This window comes from Pectinophora gossypiella, chromosome 6 (genome assembly GCF_024362695.1).
Source record: "Pectinophora gossypiella chromosome 6, ilPecGoss1.1, whole genome shotgun sequence".
Classification (NCBI taxonomy): Eukaryota; Metazoa; Arthropoda; class Insecta; order Lepidoptera; family Gelechiidae; genus Pectinophora; species Pectinophora gossypiella.
Genome location: NC_065409.1, coordinates 326,956 through 347,230, shown reverse-complemented (window position 1 = coordinate 347,230; position 20,275 = coordinate 326,956). Strand labels below are relative to the sequence as shown.

The following is a 20,275-nucleotide window of genomic DNA, read 5'->3' as shown; positions in this document are numbered from 1 at the left end:
TGATATTGGTTTGTGAAAAATTTAGGTCATGTTATTGTCATGTTTTTTAATGGGTGTCCTTTTATAATAAACACTTTCTATTCTATTCTATTTTACTTTTGATACGAAGTTCTCAGTTGATGACGAACAGGTGAGCAATCCAAAAACGGTCCATAGTTTTAAAAAGGACTCAAAGCGTCTGTCGGTTCTTATTACATGTCCGGCAACAAGCAGCTGAACGTGGTCTATGGTTTTTATTCGCTTCTATTCCAGCGCAGGAGCATAATCATCTAGTATGTAATTACGGTAATAATAAAAACCAACAAAATTAAATTAATTTACGTAGTACACGAAAACAATGAACATTTGTTGCGCACGATGCGATCGCTTTATATCTACTATTAAAATCAATTATTAAAAAGTTATATTTTAATCGAATAGATACTTAGTTCAAAGTCACCGACACATAATTATACGTACACGTTCGCCTGTGTCGTACGTGGTGGTCACTCACGGCACAGCCTCGCCGCGCGACGTTGCGTGCGCGTCCGGTCGCGCGGCGCGTGGGCGGTTATTTCAGATTTATCACAGACAATCAAACAATTTGCCTTTATTATTATATTATTTGTTCTTACAGGTGCGCGTGCAAATATGCAATATAATGGCTATTGTATACAGTAACATAATTGTCTACTGTGGCGGTACCTATGATTTGTTTGGTCACTAGTGCTGGTAATAAAACGTTATAATGTAAAACTTTTGTAACTTACTAACCTTATAAATAATATTTGATTATTAATTCAAAAAAAAAAACTAAGTGTAGTTAATGGCAACATGGCCATGGGACTAAAACATAGGTGGCGAGGAGTGGCTGTATATAGTATACACCTCTGCTTACCCCTTCAAGGATAAAGGCGTGATGTTATGTTATGCTGTTATGTGTCACCTGATGAATCTCGGAATGAGACCATTCGGTAGAATCCGTATCTCACCGTATTATATTCAAGTAAATAAGTAAATAGTTATATTACTATAACTTATAGTCTTATATTATTTACGGTACAAGAACTATTCGCGATTTACAAATGGAACCCTTAAACCCACACAAATACTGCACGCAATAAATGATAGCGGTTATTCGCATACCAGCGTAATGCCGGCCGGTATACCACGGCAATCCCCGTCATTACCCTGCCGCGTCATTACCCTGAGTGCGCACGCGTCATTTCCAGGCCCATGCTGTCATTACCGCGCCGCGCCGTGGGCCGCGGCCTTCCAGATAAAGGTAAAGTTAATGTTTGCAAAACGGAGCTTAGTCCAGATACGCGCAAAAACGCTAGTCGTCATTGAATACGGTAGCATAAAGCAGAAAAACTTAATATAATAATCAGCACAACTGGGGGGTTAAAATTGCCACATCGAAGCAATTCATCTAAGAAAGCAATATTGCTATTTGTTTGCACTGCGCACTGACTTTTATATGCGCAAATGTCAAATTGCAATATTGCTTTCTTGGATGAATTGCTTCGATGTGGCCTTTATTTATTATTTTTTTTATTTATTTATGTAATCGTTAACAATTTTTACATTGTGTTCGACTTTTTAACCCCCCAGAATAAGAAATTATTACTTCGAATTGAAATGAATCACTGCTAAGCGACATACATCAGTCAAAAATCTCTGATAGCCATTGTTTATCAATTACAATAATAAATAGGGGATATCACGTAAACGTTTTTTATAGTCATTAACTTTAGCAACAGTCTTTTAACACTTACAAAGTAGGAACTGAACATTTGGACGACTAGTCTGCTTGCTAGCTGGGTTGAAACCGTAATCGGTACATCTCTATTCTTAAGAGAAACATAAATTGCACAATGCTCATGTTTTAAATTGTTTCAGAGAAAAAAATTAAAGGCATCTTTACGATACCATAACATGTTTATAACATAGGTCTACTCGTATCGTTGAAAGCTATTACTTTCATTTGGAGAGAAAATTAAGAGGAATAAAGTTAAAAATATTACCCAACATTATTTAATATGGCTTCGCACAAGTTGGTTTAATACGCCTTTTATAAAATTTAAATATAGTTTTTATGCACCCATTGGTGGTAATTGTCTTGACAACTACGCGTACGCTGGAATATTCTTGTTTGACCATTGATAGAGCAATCAGGGGCCTGTTTGACATTAAAAAACCTGCAATAACGCAGTGAGCCTGCGACAAGATTACATACAATTTGAAGAGACGAGTCATCCCCCGCCGGCGCGGGCGCAGCACGCGCGACAGTCCCATGAATTACTTACCGTTACTGCCTCTCACTAATACATATAATATTCTTTGCTTTACTTGTAAAGTAAGCCGCTTTTACATGCGTAAAGTACAATAATCTCGGAAACCGCTTAAGCTGATCTCCCACCAAGGCAAGAATTAAATAGTAATGGCGGAATAACAGTTAACGGGGATAAAATTAAAACGGCAAATGCCAAAGTGCAAATAAGTTATATCGCGTCATGTGCGCCCAGTTAGGTAAGATTGATGGCGGACGCAGATGGCGTAATTACCGCCACATGACGCGGACTATCGCGGTGGATGCGATAATGTTGTCACCGTTACACGGGGATGACGCAGCGACAGGCGGCTGCGGCTGGGACACGACACAAACACTCCCGTTGGGGGGTGGCACCGTAAATCAGAAAAGTAGGTTCAATGCACGCGGGTAGATTTTTTCTTATGTGACATGGAACGGCAAACAGGCAGGCCGGCCACCTAGCGGCCACGGGCAGATTGAAAGTGGGGTATCCGAGAATGCTGAATCACACACGAAACATTAAGGTATCCTCCCTTCAACCGCACAGTGAGATCATACGACAATTAGCCGTTTAGTCCATTATGTTGTTAGAGTTACCCCACTGTCCTGTCTCTACTTCACCGAAGTTGTAGGGAATGATGCTGCAGTTATTAGTTTTTGGTGTTAAAAGCGTCCCCCTCGACATGAGCTTGCTCTATCGCTTACGAAAATAGGTATATTCGAACCATTAAAGATGAGAAAAATAAATTTACGATATTTGGAAATATTTGTGGCGTTATTAACGATTTTACAACATTATATATCAAAAGAATCCGGTAAACCTAAATGAATATTTATATCCAATCGCATTGGAAATTTAAAATATCATTTTAAGAGTTAGTTACATAGTTACATAGAGTCGTATATTTGGATATCGTAAGCTGTCCCACGTGTCATACGATCTCCCCAGTAAGGCCGTTCTCGGCTCTTAATTATTTATTATTTGCATGCAAATGATCATAACCTTGTAACCATTAGGAGGATTATAAATCTCCCATGAGTAGAAGCGACCGCAAGACGTGTAAGTGCCGACAATGCACATACGAGTGTAAGTATATGTATTCATACTATTATGTGGCTGCATAATATTCATAGTCAGAATATAATTACAACAAGCCTGTATCCCACAAAGCGATAAGCAGAGGTGTTCACGTGTATTCACAGGTTCACCCACTGCTCGCCAGTTTATAAAAGACAGGTAAGTATTCATAGAATACTTTTGATAACATATATATATCGTACTTTTTGTAATAAACCGACCAAACTATAGCATGGTATCACATTAACTCTGGTTATGAGCTATATATTCGGTTCTTAATGGCAGTTCACTCCGTTATCTCTTATATAAAGTCTTCCAGGTAATCTACAATATACACAGGAAGAAACGATGTTTAAGTTTTTACTCAAGTTCACCATACCACTTACTCGGTAATTTAATTAAGTAGATATGTTTATTTATAATTCTATTATGCAATACTCTCGTGGGAAATTTATTTAAAGTGCTAATAAAAAAGAAAGTTGATACAATTTTCGAGTGAGCTGCATTAAACAGGTTTGCGTTTATGAAGTGGTTTGAGTGGTAAGGTGCAGGAGGCCATACTATCATACATGAAGGATAACCGCAACTCGGAACCAATACTCCTGAGAAAAAATCCCGTGACCTCAAAAGTGGACCGGTAAGTATCCTGTCTTTAATTTTTGCTGATCTTTATTGGATAAAAAACACACATCTATGTGTGAAGTTTTCTTTATGGTGTAAAAATAGGCCCAATTTTTATACTTAAGTTCTCGAAAATAAGTGATACAAAAATTAGTATAAAGAGTGACGATGAACAATTTATTACTCACGCATTCAAACAAGAATTACTTAAGTAAGTAAGTAATGATAATTTGTTTAATACTGGAACGATGAGTCGTTAAATTTTTATCTATAAATAAAACAAAAGCAGACTGGTTGTATAAAACTAATTTGTTAAACAAAACATACGAGTACTCTCACACATTAATACTTATATACACCTTTACATGTTTATGTAAACACGCTTAACAACAGATCCCACAGTTATTGCCACGGTTTATGGTTAAATGAACTATTATCAGCAATTCCCACACGTGCATACAAACTTATAATAACTCAGATAGCCTTATATATAACTACTTACTTAATTGTTTATTTTACAATTATTCGAAACTAATACGTCGACTAATATTGCGTGACTCGCCCACGTAACATGCAGCGTGGTAGAGGCGAGCGAATGGCATGCAAAACTAATCGAAAATGAAAAAACATAACTGCTAATACGAAATTCCTTTTAATTTTGATACAAAATAACAGCTATATTACAATTTCTTTAAAAAAAACATAACTTTAAGCAATGAATTGGTAAGTAAAGCTGAGACCGCATTCTGAAAATACGGACAGCGCGTACGATGCGTACGATTCGAAAAAAAATAGGAGAATGCATAAGGTTCATGAATACTTACTTAATTGTCTAATGGACGTTAATATCGAATTACAAGTCTTCAGATGATTTGTTGCTCTAGCCTAGCCAACAGAGATTATATGCGTGAGGAAGTCTAACATATCCCACTCAGCATACAATACGATTAAGATAACATCCTAAAAGCTGTATTTGTACTCGTAGCTCATTCATGTGAACCATACAAAGCTCGTAAACCTGTGTTGTAACGCACCGTGCAAAGCGCGCTGTGCGCGTTGCGACACTCCGCGCCGTAAATCAATCGCAACGCTCTGTTCCACTGATAAACGGAAATTAATTACTTAAGTGTATATTCTCAATAAATTATTGTACAGTCTATTCGTATGTCGGTGTAGTATTTCGCTGTGTGGATCTTCGCACGCGGTGTCGTTGACAGATTAATGATTAAACCATTACAAAGAATTTCACCACATAAAACGTTTCGTAATTTAAATAGAATTTAGTGGTCAGTGAAAATTGTCTCTCGGGAATACTGGTAGCATATACATTGAGGCATCATTTTTAAGCAATTTCTTAAAGTGGCTCTAATAAGAGTTGGTGAGCGTCACGAATATATAATCTGTGCGCAAGGGCTTGGAGAAATGGTTCAAAAGTGAGGTCGGACGAACCGGTCCGACAGCGCCCGCGCCTCTGCTTATTTTATTTTGTTTCCACCCAACCTGCGCAGGCGCTATCTTAACCTTAATTATTTTGTAACCATGAATAATTCATATTAATTTAAATTAATTTTAGATATTATTTAGTGGCTTTACATGAACTTGTTAAGTTAACGTGATCGAGATTGAAATAAATTCGTATTTTATAAAAATATTGTATGTTAAATGTGTTAAATGTGTATATAACTTTAAATATGGTAAGTAAGTAGGTGCCTACCAACTTATTATTTTAAATCCTTAGTTGTACTTATAGATATTTCACAAACAACAAAGAACAATACACGTAACCAAGTACTTAATTCTGCCGATGTAAATGCAGTTTTAGATTTCACTTATTTCGTTGAAATGTCATTTAAGTATTTCATTGTAACAATTAAACAGAATGAGAACCTCTTATTATTTAAGTAATAAGGATTGCGGAAGTACGCGGAGCGTGAAGCTTTCATTATTCTACTGCCTTATAGTAGTTGGACATATACAATTAAATAAAGATTAGAATGGTCTCTTCTCTAACGTCAAAATAATTCACGAGTCATGTTGGTCTAGTTATGATTATCTTTAATTAGAGTTTTATGGTAAATTGAGTTCAGAGAGTATGATTACAAGGATGATAATTAGTGGGAAAGTGTATAATATTTCCGATATCCATCTTACACAGCGCATAACAGTAATTTATTGAAACAGTATTTTGTTTTAAACAAGTACTTATTTTAAATAGTACTTTATCACTGATCTCTCTCACTCTCTCTCATACACACACACACACACACATCCATACACATATAGCATCACGCCTATATCCCCAATGGGGCACATAGAGGTGTATGTAGTCTTTATAGGCCTTTATATCTTGATCAGATGATTTATACTTACAGCAGCGTTTCTGTGGCAACATCTTGTATGGCTGAAAACTCAAATACGGGAGCAGCAATGGCGTCCGCACGACTGGCATTTCACCTGAGGGTCGTTAGATGGTGTGGATAGTGAATGAGGCGACCCTCTCATTTTTATGTATTTTTTCGTCTTTCCTTTAAAATTCGGTACCAGGCCTCTGTATTTAGAACATAATTCATTTATTCGCTTTAAAAATGGTGGATACTGTTTGCAGATGGTCAGTATATAATATAGCATTAGGTCAACATATTTAGATATGAAAATTATAACATGCAAACTTTTTTTTTAACTTGCAAAGAATAATGCCAAGAAGATATGAAATTATAAAAAATAAAATAAATAAACGAAAATAACAATTAGTCTTAACAAATTACAAAGTCATTCTTTACAAAACAATACACAAATACAATGTCATAGAATAAAATCGATAAAATAATAATAATACACCTACTTTTCGTGAGCTATGTTTAAGTCCCATGTAACACGGGGTGAGTCTATTGCCATTAACCAGGCACAAATCCTGAAAATCGCGTGATATTAATATATCTATGATCCAAACGTTAATTCAGACGCATAAAATTATAATAATATCATTATTAACTTTGTAATCATTGGGTTTTACCCTTAATAAAAACATTTTACAAAAAAATTCTACTGGATATCAACTCAGAATCATGATCTGAATCATCGCTCAAAGTTTTCGTTACGATGTCACTAACATCCTGTATATTTAAATCAAACTGATGAATTAAACATAGATAAATTTACAACCGTACATGGTGTCACATAATCATAGAATACTCGTGTATTATTCTATTTAGGAATTCATATGTGTCTTATTATACTTACTTAATTCATTCGCCATGCTACTATATACACAGTGTCAATAAATATAAAACGAGGCTTAATATAACGTCGCCGTACTTTTGAATCATTTAATGGAAACGAGAGATAGAGTCATAAAAACGAATTAAAAGAAAGTAAGTAAGTATCTAAAAAAAATTGATAAGTTTTAAAACTGTTTCCACTTCTTACATCTATCGCTAGGCGACAAAAACTGAGATAAACGGGAGAAATCTGTTTACAGCATCCCGCTGGGAAAGCTATTGCACTGCCGTTAGGTTTTGTCGCAAATCAATAACAAATATTTCACTATTTTGCCTCGGGTTAAACGAGTTCATATAGGTTAGCTCTAGATTTATATAATGCTTACTGTTTTAATTCATTTTTCAATGAAATATTTTTTTATTATTTATTTATTCTGTTTGAATATTGGCTGTTGCGCGGGTAACTGCATGCCTTTCCAGTGTTCATGCTAAACCGTTTAATTTTTGTATGGCTATTAAAATTACGGCTTCGTGACTTGTTGTTCATATTTTCTAGTAGAGAAGGTTCCCGGGTTCGATTCCCGGTGGGGATTTATCACAAAAATTACTTTGTGGTCCCTAGTTTGGTTAGGACATTACTGGCTGATCACCAGATTCTCCGAAAGTAAAATGATCCATGCTTCGGAAGGCACGTTATGCCGTTGGTCCCGGTTAGTACTTACTGATGTAAGTTAGTAGTCGTTACATGAGCCATTTCAGGGGCCTTTGGCGGCTCAATAGTAACCCTGACACCAGGGTTGATGAGGTTGGTACTCCACCTCACAACCCACACGATAGAAGAAGAACTGGGTAAGTACGTATATATCAAGCAAGCAATTATATTCTAATGAATGAGACTACATGTCATTAAACTTGACTAAGATGTTTACCGTCGTTTAGATATAATGATGTTCCGTGGGATTACAATGCAGCATGTTAACAATTTCCTGAACTTATCCGCATTATAGCCGCAATTATTAACATTGTAGACACGACCGGCGCCCGCGCGCGACTCTAGCGGCCGTGATATTAGTCATCCATCGTAGTAAGGTATTCTGTAAGATTGAGAATTAACGAGTTATTACTACAATGGTGGTCCAGTGGTTCAGCATTGGGTTCACAATTCCGAGGTCCCGGTTCCGAATCCCGGTTACAAGATATTACTTACAAAAAAAATACTGTGTGATCCCTAGTTTGGTTAGGACATTACAGACTGATCACCCGATTATCCGAAAGTAAGATGATTCGTGATGCTGGCAGTTAAGCCGTTGGTCCGGGTACTACTTACTGATGTAAGTACGTAGTTGTTACATGAGCCATGTCAGGGGCCTTTGGCGGCGCAATAATGATCCACACAAGAAAAGTATTACTACAATAACTTGATGATAAACCTATAAACGTGATGACGAAACGTCAGTCTTCAGGTTACACGGGAAGAAGTACACGATACTGTAACCCGTTGTCGCACATCACGCGGTAACACGGCGATACAATGAACAGTTTGCGTTATCACCGTCTTGATCAATTTGACATGTCGCAAATAGTCGCAACAGCAATCAAAGTTAGTAAAAAGGAGATTGTATTGTATGGTAACGAGCTGCAATTGTTTGATTGCTGTAGTGTAGTGCGAGTTCTTCAGTGCGACACAAGCGGCCACTTGTTCTAGTTCCGCTGCGCAACGGAGCGTGACGCACAGGTGCGCGGGCGATGCGGGCGGCGGGAGGGGCGGAGCGGCGGCGCCGGCGCAGGGCGTAGGGCGTAGGCGCAGGTCGCGCGCCCGCCCGTGAAACGACACAATTGTGCACGCTTCCCACGAATGCCTTTACTTGCTGTCGCTAGCCTAGCTAGATACTCCTGGATGGAGTTATCAGAAGAAAGTTACATAACAACATAATATAAGCTCGACTATATCCCAATTGGGGTAGTCAGAGGTCCATCCATCGCAAGATGAACCAAGTACCCACACATCACCGAGCTTTCTGTTCGACCAGCGTGATAGGTGGTTCGCGAAGAAAGTTAGAGAGATTACTGCGTAGATACGTGGTATGGGAATTAAAGACTAATAAAAGAAGCTAATCGGAAATTAATTACTATCTACCCTTCCATCAGGAGTACGGTTAGGTACAACATAGTAACTTACTAGTTTAATTTAGGTACAATACACAGTAAGTCTGTATGGTTTCCCATTTTCTTCTGAGAGTGTTTATTTGTAAAACAATGCTCGTAAGCCATAGGTATATAACAACATTTTATGCACCAACAATAATGATTACAAAATGCCGTGTAATGTCTGCTAAGTAACTGTACCATTCATAAAGTTGTTCAAACAAATTACTTGGACAGCTGAAAGAGACTATACTAACTGTCTTGGAAGGAAGATGGACGGATAACACGTGTTAGAATACAGTAGTGTAATCTGCTATGATTAGAATGACGGGCGTGAAAATTCTATAACGCGCTTATCTCGTCCAATCGGCTTAGATGACCAAAAGCGGAACAGCGCAAAAAATGCGCGCTCGAGGTATCTTCGAGCTATCAGCCGAGCGCGCGCTAATGAGCGCCAAATGCCGGGAACACACTCGTCGCGCGTCCGTGGAATATCAACCGATTGCAGCCTAGAACACATAACGACGCAAAACTAACGTAATGTTATATTAAAGTTCAAGCAAACCATTTCATATACAACTGAGAGAATACCTTTCCCAGTGCCTGTCACGTGGAAAACAAATGACGATTCATTTGTAAACTAGATAGGTACCTACTATTGTAAACTTTCAAACAATAGACTCAGGAACTTTCTTTACTTCACCATCACTTCCCATAGGTCACCATAACGGAGGAGAAAAGGTAAACAAATGACTTCAATGATCGGGAAAGTTCAATACACTCTGAGAAAGAATTGACTGTTGCGCTTGATTGTCGTATATGACGAGTGACGCACTTATTATATTATAATAGAGCGATTAGAATAGCAGAGTCTGTTCTCGACGAGTTGTTAACAAGACGAGAGCGTCCAGCAATTAGTGCTGGCCATGTGGAGCGCACGCGCATGCCGCGTTCTCAAGGCTCTCATTCTAGGCCGTAGCTCCACCATCTAATTATAAGAACGGAAACAACGATAGCCTACCTGATTTAGAAAAAAACAACAAAATATGTTGTAAATCGATAATGGTCGAAATAAATCGGGTTCAGCGATGCGCGAGTAATTACAATATCAATAGAGTTCACGCGCCGGCGCACATTCACACACGCGAGCTATGACAGCCAGCGAGCACGTCAGCCTCTGCGTCGCTGGAGCCGCGCATAAAAAGATTTGTTGCAAATAAATTACCAACATCAAGTATCGGGTTACTGTTGAGTTGAATCCGTCTTCCTTTCATCAAATACGAATAAATGTATTTTGTTCAAAACGTTGTGTACATTCGGGCCCTCGAGTTCAGTCCCCCCGGCTTTGTTGCCAGTTAGATAAATGACTGCTTTAATCATTGTCAAGACCGGCCCAGTGAGAAACAAACTGGTTTTTTAAACAAAACTTTACTGATATATAATAATACTTGAATAACTACAAACGTTAGCAGTGATTATGGACATTGAAAAAAAATCGTTTTGCATTCAGGGAACATTAGGTACTTTACAGTACCAAAGAGCCGTTAAATCAAACGAGGCAAGCTTTCCGATACAATTACACTTTATAACTCTATAATTAAGTATTTTCACTACCGCTATACCGGTAGTAAGTGCGTACTAAAATAAAACCGGATAATCAATAACAAGTGGTGCAGCATTCGGTTAGATATTAAACATCAACATTAAACGCATTGATATCCACTCTTACCGCGCGGTGGTTATGTCGGATGAACGTCCCGCATCCATCGTTACATCATGTAATAACGATCAAGGAGGGTTTACAACCACTGCGCAACCCACTATGCGTCACCCCACTCAACCCGCTACAACAACCAACCCCTCGATATAATGCGATTGCAATAATTATGGATAACGGACGCTTGAGTCACGCGCGGTGCAAGGCATAAGCGGAGTAAGCAAATCTGAAACGAAGCGAAGCAATCATAAATAGGTAGGTAACACTAAGTACTTATAGATATTTATTTTTTCGAAGCTTCGTGCCCTTTTATTAAAACATAAGGATCGAAGGATAAGTAGATAGAAAATCCATCTTATTCTTTGCGTCAAACGTTTAAATGCATAATTATACAGATCTGAAAAAGAGAAGAATTTCCTCTCAGTAGAGACATTATGAATTGTGTGACAAGAACAATAAGTACTTTACCCGCATCTCTCCTATAACTCATCCCACCAGCTCTCCACTGACAATAGACAGTTGCAGTTTATTTATCTTGTGTTGTAAACGTCAATTTGATATGATTGTCACATTGACAGTTCGAGAGCACCATTGTATTCAATGGCGCAGTACAGTGCCGCTCCCAACACCCTGCCAGCTCCCTATGACTGACGAGGGACGATAAACTTGTCAAGCTGGAAAACGTTTCATTTTCTAACTTCATTTTTATTACTTAGATCGTTACGATTATGACGTGGCGTGCATTGATGCAAGTTATTGTGATTAAATGTTGCAAAAAATATCAGTTGGGACTATGAGTTATTAACTTAATTCAAATTCAAAAACATCTTTATTCAGTAGGTAACTACTTTGTTACACTTTCAACGTTATTTTTTATAAAACGAACGTCTCATCTGCTTAAAACTACTGCAACTAATACTCGTAAATAATTTAAGATATCGCTTTTGTTATATTTAAACTTAGCAGCATTCAGTTTCATCGAAATATACTAATAGTACACGTGACCGTATATTTGGTTTGTTCAATTAGATTCCATCAGACTAATTCCCCTCAAAATTACAAGGACCAAAACTCTTTGTAGATAAAAAGAGAGAAAAAGCTCCGATTTCATTGTCCACAAACAAATCCAATGAATTGCACAAACATCGCTCGTAATCGGACCTTTGAAAACAAGCGACGACCGCGGCGGCGCGTGCGTCCATTGATTGTGCTCCATGGGGTGGGGGGAGCATTGTGCCTGCGCCGACGCACCGTATTGTTCTATAATAGCTGTTGTAATCCCGTCTGCGGCGGATACCGAGCTAATCACTTTCCGATTACAATGCTTCCTGTTTTAAACGATGGTGTGTCTTTGCGGACAAATTGTTATCGTCGCATTGTTTAGGTACCTAAGTACTTACAAAAACATAAGACAACTAACACATACATAAACTCACGCCCGTAATCCCTAATTGGGTGGGCAGAGCCACAAGTAATCAAAGACAACTTGCAGCCACTGTTGATACGAAGTCCAAAGATGACAACTAACAAAAATCGCAAAATGCCGCACATTTAAAAGATTAACGATAATCAGACTTAAAATTGTTTTAAAGTTATATCCTGCGTTTTTAAATAAAATAGACTCGCGTTCTCCACATTCTCAGATCTCAAATGATGGTAAGTGACGATGTGGTCTGCGGTGGATCACGCTTACCTAGCAAATGCCTATTCACCCTAGCCTTGAAGACTCCCAGATTATAACGAGTTGGAAAAACAGACGACGGCAGACAGTTCCAGTCCTTTGCTGTTCGCATCAAAAAGGAATAAGCAAAACATTTAGTGCGGATTGGTGGTATATCCACAACATAAGGATACATACGTATACATACGATTTAGAATAATTTATAAATCATAAACTTGAGTCGAAATCGGTTACTCCAGTTGTGCTCGTAGAAAAAATTGTGAGCCAAGTCCGTACCGTGAGCGATGTTATCAACGGTTATTAGGAGCATCCGTTAGAAGGGGACGTACGGTCAGCAAGGACGAACCTCTATGGATATTAACTTGCAAGCATTATGCTCAGAATGCTCACTAGAGTAATTCGTGTTGTTATTATTATCTCACTAATATCCATTATCTTCCCTCCTTTTCTGGATGTTTAACAGTAGTTGCAGATAAAAATCAGGTTTTTGTTGTAAATACGTCAATATTCAATAGGTATTTAATACTTCACTATACGCGTTATAAGGGCTACAAATCCAAATTATACACGTAATAGTATTATTTTATGAATCCCTAACAGATTTTGATATTAAAATATACCTAGTTACACTGAAAAAAGAAAATATTTTTTTAACAAATTTTAATTAAAAGCTGTTTTTTCTGACTCTACTGTACCTTCGTGGAATAACAGAGTTATTAATTAAAAGAAGCAAAGGGCAGGATACGGGAGCTTTTTCTATTCTCTGTCTAACGCGTTAGGGTTGAGGCGTGATTGTATGCCGCTTTTGTTGTCAGGAATTATAATAATTAGACCGAGTTATAATAATATAAGCTCGCCAGCTTTTGAAAGGTTGTTGGTAACTTGAAACTAAGGGTATGTTTTAAAAACAAATTATTTATTTTATTTAATACTCTATGTAAGTACCTAATGTTTTCATATTTTTTAATAATTATCGCGTCTAAAATATCGGTAAGTACGTAATAGACCTGCTTATCGCATTTAGTGAATCATTCCTAGAAAATATATTTTTATAGCAATTTTTTTATACAGATTGTATGAATTAACTTCGAACACAAATACAAAATATTTTACTAAAATACAATATTGTAAAATAAAATATTCCATTTAAAAGAAGTGAGTTTTATTTTACCATGTTTTAAAAAAATGGTATTTTGTAGTAGTGTCATAGCGCCCTACAAACGACATCAACGCGCTCTGTGTCGGTCACCCGAAACTGACAGAATATTGCCACCGTCATATACTTATTCGTCGTTTTTTGTGTTGTGTGGCCACCGTTGTCGTCTACTCATCATCACAGCGCCTGCGTCACCTGTCACTTTACCCGTATAGCTATGCTGGGAAGTTCCTTACAAGACCCGCGTGATTGAGAACACTAGGTAAGTCTTCTTATATTATACTCGCTGTCCGTGTACTGTGCGCGGCGACGTGCCCGTGCGTCGCAATGGTTGGACAGTTTTATCATCTGCCACATTAATTGCACTGTTTCCCTCATTACTGCGCCCGCGCACCAACCCGCGAGTCACTCAACCCGATACTGTCTGTTTCTATTATGATTCCATACGATAAACATTAAGAAAGTGATTGTTATAAAGTTCATTTCAAACAATAGTGGGTACGAGTACTATTCCCATACGTTTTGGTATGCCTGACGCGCTGATTCTTGTTTTTACGACTGCGAGGTTTTTCAAATTATTATTTAATAACGTCGATAAAGGTCGCGTTGGTCACGATTGAATGGAGGTCCTGACGGGAGCAGGATGGGATAATATGTGGGCACTTGTACATATTAATACGATTATTTTTTAACTTTCATGCCATGGTCATGGATGAAAAGAAAAAGAACGTTCCATGCTACGTATCATCCCGATCATGTGGACTAGGGTTGACCAAGGTTGTAAGTTGTCTCCAGATGCCCATCTGGATCGTGGGTTTGCGTAAGTATGTAACTATAAAACTTCGCTGGGTTTTACTACCTTTTGAATGTACCAGTACTCCTGCGGTTTTATTTGACGGCTTCATATTACGTAATAACCGCGAGGTTACAAACTCCCTTTATATACACCAGCATTAGATTCCATCACTATGTAAGTCGTTACGAAAGTAAAACCTTTATAGAAATTCGCCGCAGGGCGCGAACTTTGTGGCGTACCTGGGACATTATAAACACTTTCACGCCTCTGCGTAATGACGTTATAATGTTACTGTAGCAGTGTATACAGATCTAATCGCGATGTAAGGTGGATTAGATCAGTCTCCAGGAAGCGCAGGCGATAAAAAACCCGCGTGTATGTAAACCCGGGCTCGCGTGCGCAGGCGCAGATGCTTTCTCGCGTGCATTTGCGTAATTCTCCAATCGATCGTTTTTGCCTCCGTGGGATGGGATTACACGCATTTATTACCGCCTCCATCGATGACCCACTTACCTGCTGCTTATATGGTCTTTTCACCCGTTAATGAAGTACCATCTTACTAGTTTTCCGGAAACGCGAAACTTTTCCCCGCAAGCCATGTCCATCCGGCCAATTTGCTCATAATTAGTCTTAACTGGTGTGTAAGGTTTCTTGTTTACTTTGTTGGTGAGTGTATATTGTGAAAGCAGCTTGAAAGTGTACAAGTATATGATCTACAGTGCTTTACCTTACAAAGTCATTAAGAATACAGTTTCCATGTCAAAGTACAGATAAAAGATGTTCTCCCATGAGACTAATAGTGTTCATATGCAGATTTTAGAAAGCGATCGTAATCAAGCGACATTGAAATGTTACTGGAGGTTTGTAAATCAAACAGCGTCGTTTTAAATGTAGGCAAAATTGATATGATCGACCATGAGCATTTTAGTATAGAAATTAACTTTAGAAACTGCAGCATGGTTGATATCGTAAGTCTTTTTGTGGTGTGGAGAAAACAAATGCCATCTCGGCACGAGTCGTGTCCATCACACACGCCTGCGCCCGCGCCACGCTTTCGCCGCCACTTCTATACCGATCGCCATCTTTCAATTACGGTAGCCGCTGAGAACATCCTATTAATCACCGTGAATTTAGAAATCACGAGCAGGCAGCAATTTGATATGTAAATGTGCAACTCAAGAAACGCTTTTGTCCGCGCGTGCGCTGGAACTCTCGCCCGAGCCGGTTCTCGTACGCAGCCACGGATTTAATTGGGATGAACAGGCTGCTAATATCACGCATCTCTATGACGGTACAGCCCATGGGAACGGACTTCATTAAGTAAAGGAGCATTCCCATCGATAGATAAAGCCCGGAGTCTAGTTGGTTTTAATAGAATATCTATCCATGAAAACAACAACATGAGATTGAAAAAATAAAGAGGTACTTATCTAATATTATACATGCTAAAGTAACTCTTTCTGTTACCTTTTCATGCTTAAACCGTTGAACTGATTTAGATGAAATTTGGAATGAAGATAGTTTGAAATCTAGGGAAGAACATACGTAGAATAGTTTTTACCCCCAAATCCTAAAGGGGATGGAAAGGGTATAGAAAAAGCGTGCCGCGCGCGATTAGCAAAGTCCATCGGACAAAGTCACGACCGTAAAGCTAGTTTAATGTAAACGTATCCACACAACTACAGGTTCACCAGTGAAGGAACACCAGTGAAGTCTTCGTAAAACTTAAGTTCCCCTCGTCGGGTGAAGGGAGAACGGAGACGGAGCATACTGATGCGTGCTGTTACGTTTGTTAAAGTGGCCCGACGGAGAATCGAATCCAAGACCTTTAAGTTTTGTGGTCATCGTGTCTATTTGCTATGCGAGAAGACTAAGTAAAATTGACGCTAAACATAAGTTTTATTGATGAGTTCTTTTTAACTATTATACTTATAGCTTATTTTAAAACTGACTTACCAATAAAAAGCCTGTAAATCCTTTCATGCACTGTTTATAAAACACTGAAACATTCACAGATAATATTTCACTGATGATATTGTTTTAATTATAACACGCGGTAGTTCACTGGGTATAGTTTGTGTAGTGCGTAGCGTGTGACGGTAAGAGTGAGACGTTGTCGCGACGCGGGCGCCGATAGCGGAGGCTCCGTGCGGACTGACTGCGGCCCGGAGCCCCGGGGCCCTGGTGCGGCCGGCGGCGCGGCGGCGGCCGGCCGCGGCCCTTTGTTGTTCTCACGGCTAGACCGAGAGCCGGGGTAGAGTCGGGCCAAGTAGTCAAATAATGCCATTTGCGGTCACAAAGAGAAAGCGGTAGAAGATTTATCTTAAAAGTTCTGGATGTCGTAAAAGGTTCGAGAAATAGGTGAACTTACCTATGTTAAAGTTTAACAGACAAGTATATAACGTATGTTTCGCATTTATTGAACAAACCGCCATTAAACCCCCATTACAATATTTTGCTAGTTCTACTTTATATGAGGAGGTATAATGTGAGTTGCTTCGAATTTTGGGCCTATACCATTTTGTTTGAGATTTGCACGAAAGAATAAATAAAATAAAATAAATACCTACCTACATAACATACGTATATTAAGAAACCTTATTTAAACTTACTTACAAGGCAAATATCTTTATTGTTAGAATATGAAGATAAATTGCCCTCAGGAGTATACAGGAGCACAGAGCCACAAGCTCTTAGACTACACCGTGACCCGCGAGCGTCGCGGGGCGTAGTGCGCGTGCGGCGGTCGTGGTCGTTTTTCCGCGCTCGGCCTGCGCCCGCGGCCAAACGGTCGCATATTTCGTATCGCCTCGCACTCATGTGATTTTAGCTCTCACACCATATCGTACTGCATATTAAACCTGTTACCATTATATCTATATAAAATCTTGTACTTAATGTACTTATAAGTAACCATAACAACGCTTGTTACCCTTGATAAAGTATAGGCGTAGGACTATTACATACTTTATTTGATAAGACATGTGCCGTTCCCGGGAATGTGGCACTTTGGGAACGTTCCCGGCAGGAAAAAGGCGTAAAACTTATGTAAAAAGAGCTTTATTGCCCAACCTTTGGGCAGATAAGACCAGAGTATAAGCAAGAACAATTTGAAAAAGAAAAGGAGCCATTTTCTTTATTAAAGAGTTTTTACAACAGGAACATTCCCACTTTGGGAACATCACTGATAATAACACATATCATGAGCTCACGGCTATATCCCAATTGGGGCAGTCAGAGATACATCCATCGCAAGATGAACTAAGTACCCACACCTCACCCTTTCCCCTGCCTGATAAGAATGGTACTTATTCATTTAATATTTGACTAGATATTTAATATTTAATATCTAACGATATAAAAAAGAAGCCTTCATCGAACTAAGTATAGATTAACATCGTTAGGTGTATCTATCTTTGTATTTATTTTTATACGTACCTATAAGTATACCCGTGCTGCACTATCCCGCTATATTACATATTCAATATCTCCTATATTTAAAGGTTGCCTCGAAGAGATTGCTACTTAGCAATAAGGCCGCCTGTTGTACTCATTCTATTTCTCTTTTGTTTTGTATTTAGTTTTTTTCCTATTTGTGCAATATAGTATTTGTTATGTTAAGGTTTCTGCCTACTACACACGGCATGTCGTCAGGCACGGAACGATGCCTGTCGGAACCTACCACGACCACGACAACGGGGCATCCCTGTGCAACGCAATTATTTTGCAGCGGGTACCATGATCGTGCTATATCCGTGCGCTACACCCGCGCAGTGACAGGTGACAATTCTGTTCCGTTCACTTACCTAATGGTAAAAACAAAACGGGTACTTACTTACCTAAATGATATCAAATGAAAATTTATTTTTGGACACCAAAAGTGGCATTTGTATTACGAAAACTTTTACAGTTGTACCCTATCCCAATGTGATTATCCCGACAGAGATCACTTCGATTACTTACAGGCCTTCACTTTACAATTTCTTACCTACGATGAGACTTTGTTGAAGAGTAAGCAGTAAAATAACTTGTCTGCCGTACAAACACAATCCATTACCAAAATTGAGTCAATTTCATGGAATTGCTGTAACGCCATTACTCAGTTTACAAAAAGTTTGGACAAAAACCAGTAATAGTTTGGTGCGGCCGTGAAATATACCATTCAACAAGATCACTGAGGCAGATGGTGACTCAAGAACAGTAGAAAAAGTGAAATGAAAATATTACGCATCAGAAGATATATAATTTACAAATTACTGAAAAATTGGCCTCAGCGAGATAAAACAAGTACTTATTCAGTTAGAAAAAAAACATCAGGCCATTAGGACACCTAACAATTCCTTACATGCGAGAATGTAATACCTATATTTATCAGAAGAAACGGAACTACATAACGAGTATCACGCTCGATAAACTCACGTATTACTTACCTTTATATGGTTTTATTTAAATTTATATGTTGCTCTTAAACCGCTTGATCATAATTCCGCAAATAATCGAGGAAGATACCAAATAATATACAATTAGTCATTAGTTAAATTTGTTTATAATATGATAGGCGTCGTCGTTGGGTATCGAATGGCATCGAAGCTTTTAGGTATAGCAACGCGTGAGTTTTGCTAATCCAATGATAAAAAGCACCAAGCAACGTTCATAACATTTTATGATCTAAGCTGAAGCACCAAAAAGTTTTCAGAGTTCTCTATTAGTTACTAGGTAGTGGTATGTAGTACACAATGATACGTACTTACATCATCAATCACTTTGATTGCGTTACCTAACTCCCGCCGCGCCGCCGCCCGCGCCGCTGCCACCGCTTGCGTGGAAACCGTGATATGTCTAACACGCAGCGGACGCGCAACACACAGTGACAAGATAATTATCAATAATTACCATAGTTACTATAATGCTATGGACATTAGAAAACTTTAACAACATTTATTATCAATCTAGTAGACACGATTTTCCGCTACATCCGATTAAATTGGAACAAACCGTGTATTCGCCAATGAACTATGGTTCCCTCTTGTAAATTACTGCGTGTTTAGTCGAACCAGTCGAAGTGATACTCAATTAATCTTTAAGTTGTATCATTAGCATAATAAACCTACCTATCTACCCAGGTGGATAGGAAACAATCATAAATAACATTTATGATTACAATTATGATTGTTTCCTGACTACCCACTCTGTGTATACAACTAAATTGAGGCTAGCAGTCTAAGTTCATGTATTTTTAGGTGATTTGACTATTCTTACAGCTGAAGAAATTAAAGCGGTTTATTTGACAGCGAATCTTGGGTAATTACATGCGGTTAATATTCGTGGTCGAGACCACCAATAGGTAATAAATACAGTGTAAACCTTATATTTTTAAAACGCCAAACCATTTGTCAAAAGCCAGATAAGAACTATAAAAAATGGAGAAACTACTTAATATAAAAATAATCTGTAAGTAGTGAAACACTTCATTTAAAATTGCCATTCTAAAGCTTTTAAAAGAAAGAAAGTATTAAATTAGAAGATCAGTAGAACAGTTAAAGAAAAGCTGCAAGAAACGGAATACACAG

General features: G+C 38.4%; 1 protein-coding gene across 1 annotated transcript in view; it reads right to left on the bottom strand.

Annotated features, from left to right (window-relative positions):
• The window catches only part of LOC126367579 (uncharacterized), a 60,272-nt gene extending 43,426 nt beyond the window's left edge, over positions 1-16,846 (bottom strand). Inside the window, exon 1 of the mRNA XM_050011164.1 lies at positions 16,662-16,846. The gene's annotated coding sequence lies outside the window, so the exon portion shown is untranslated. The remainder of the gene's footprint in view (positions 1-16,661) is intronic.
• Between the last annotated feature and the right edge of the window lie 3,429 nt (positions 16,847-20,275).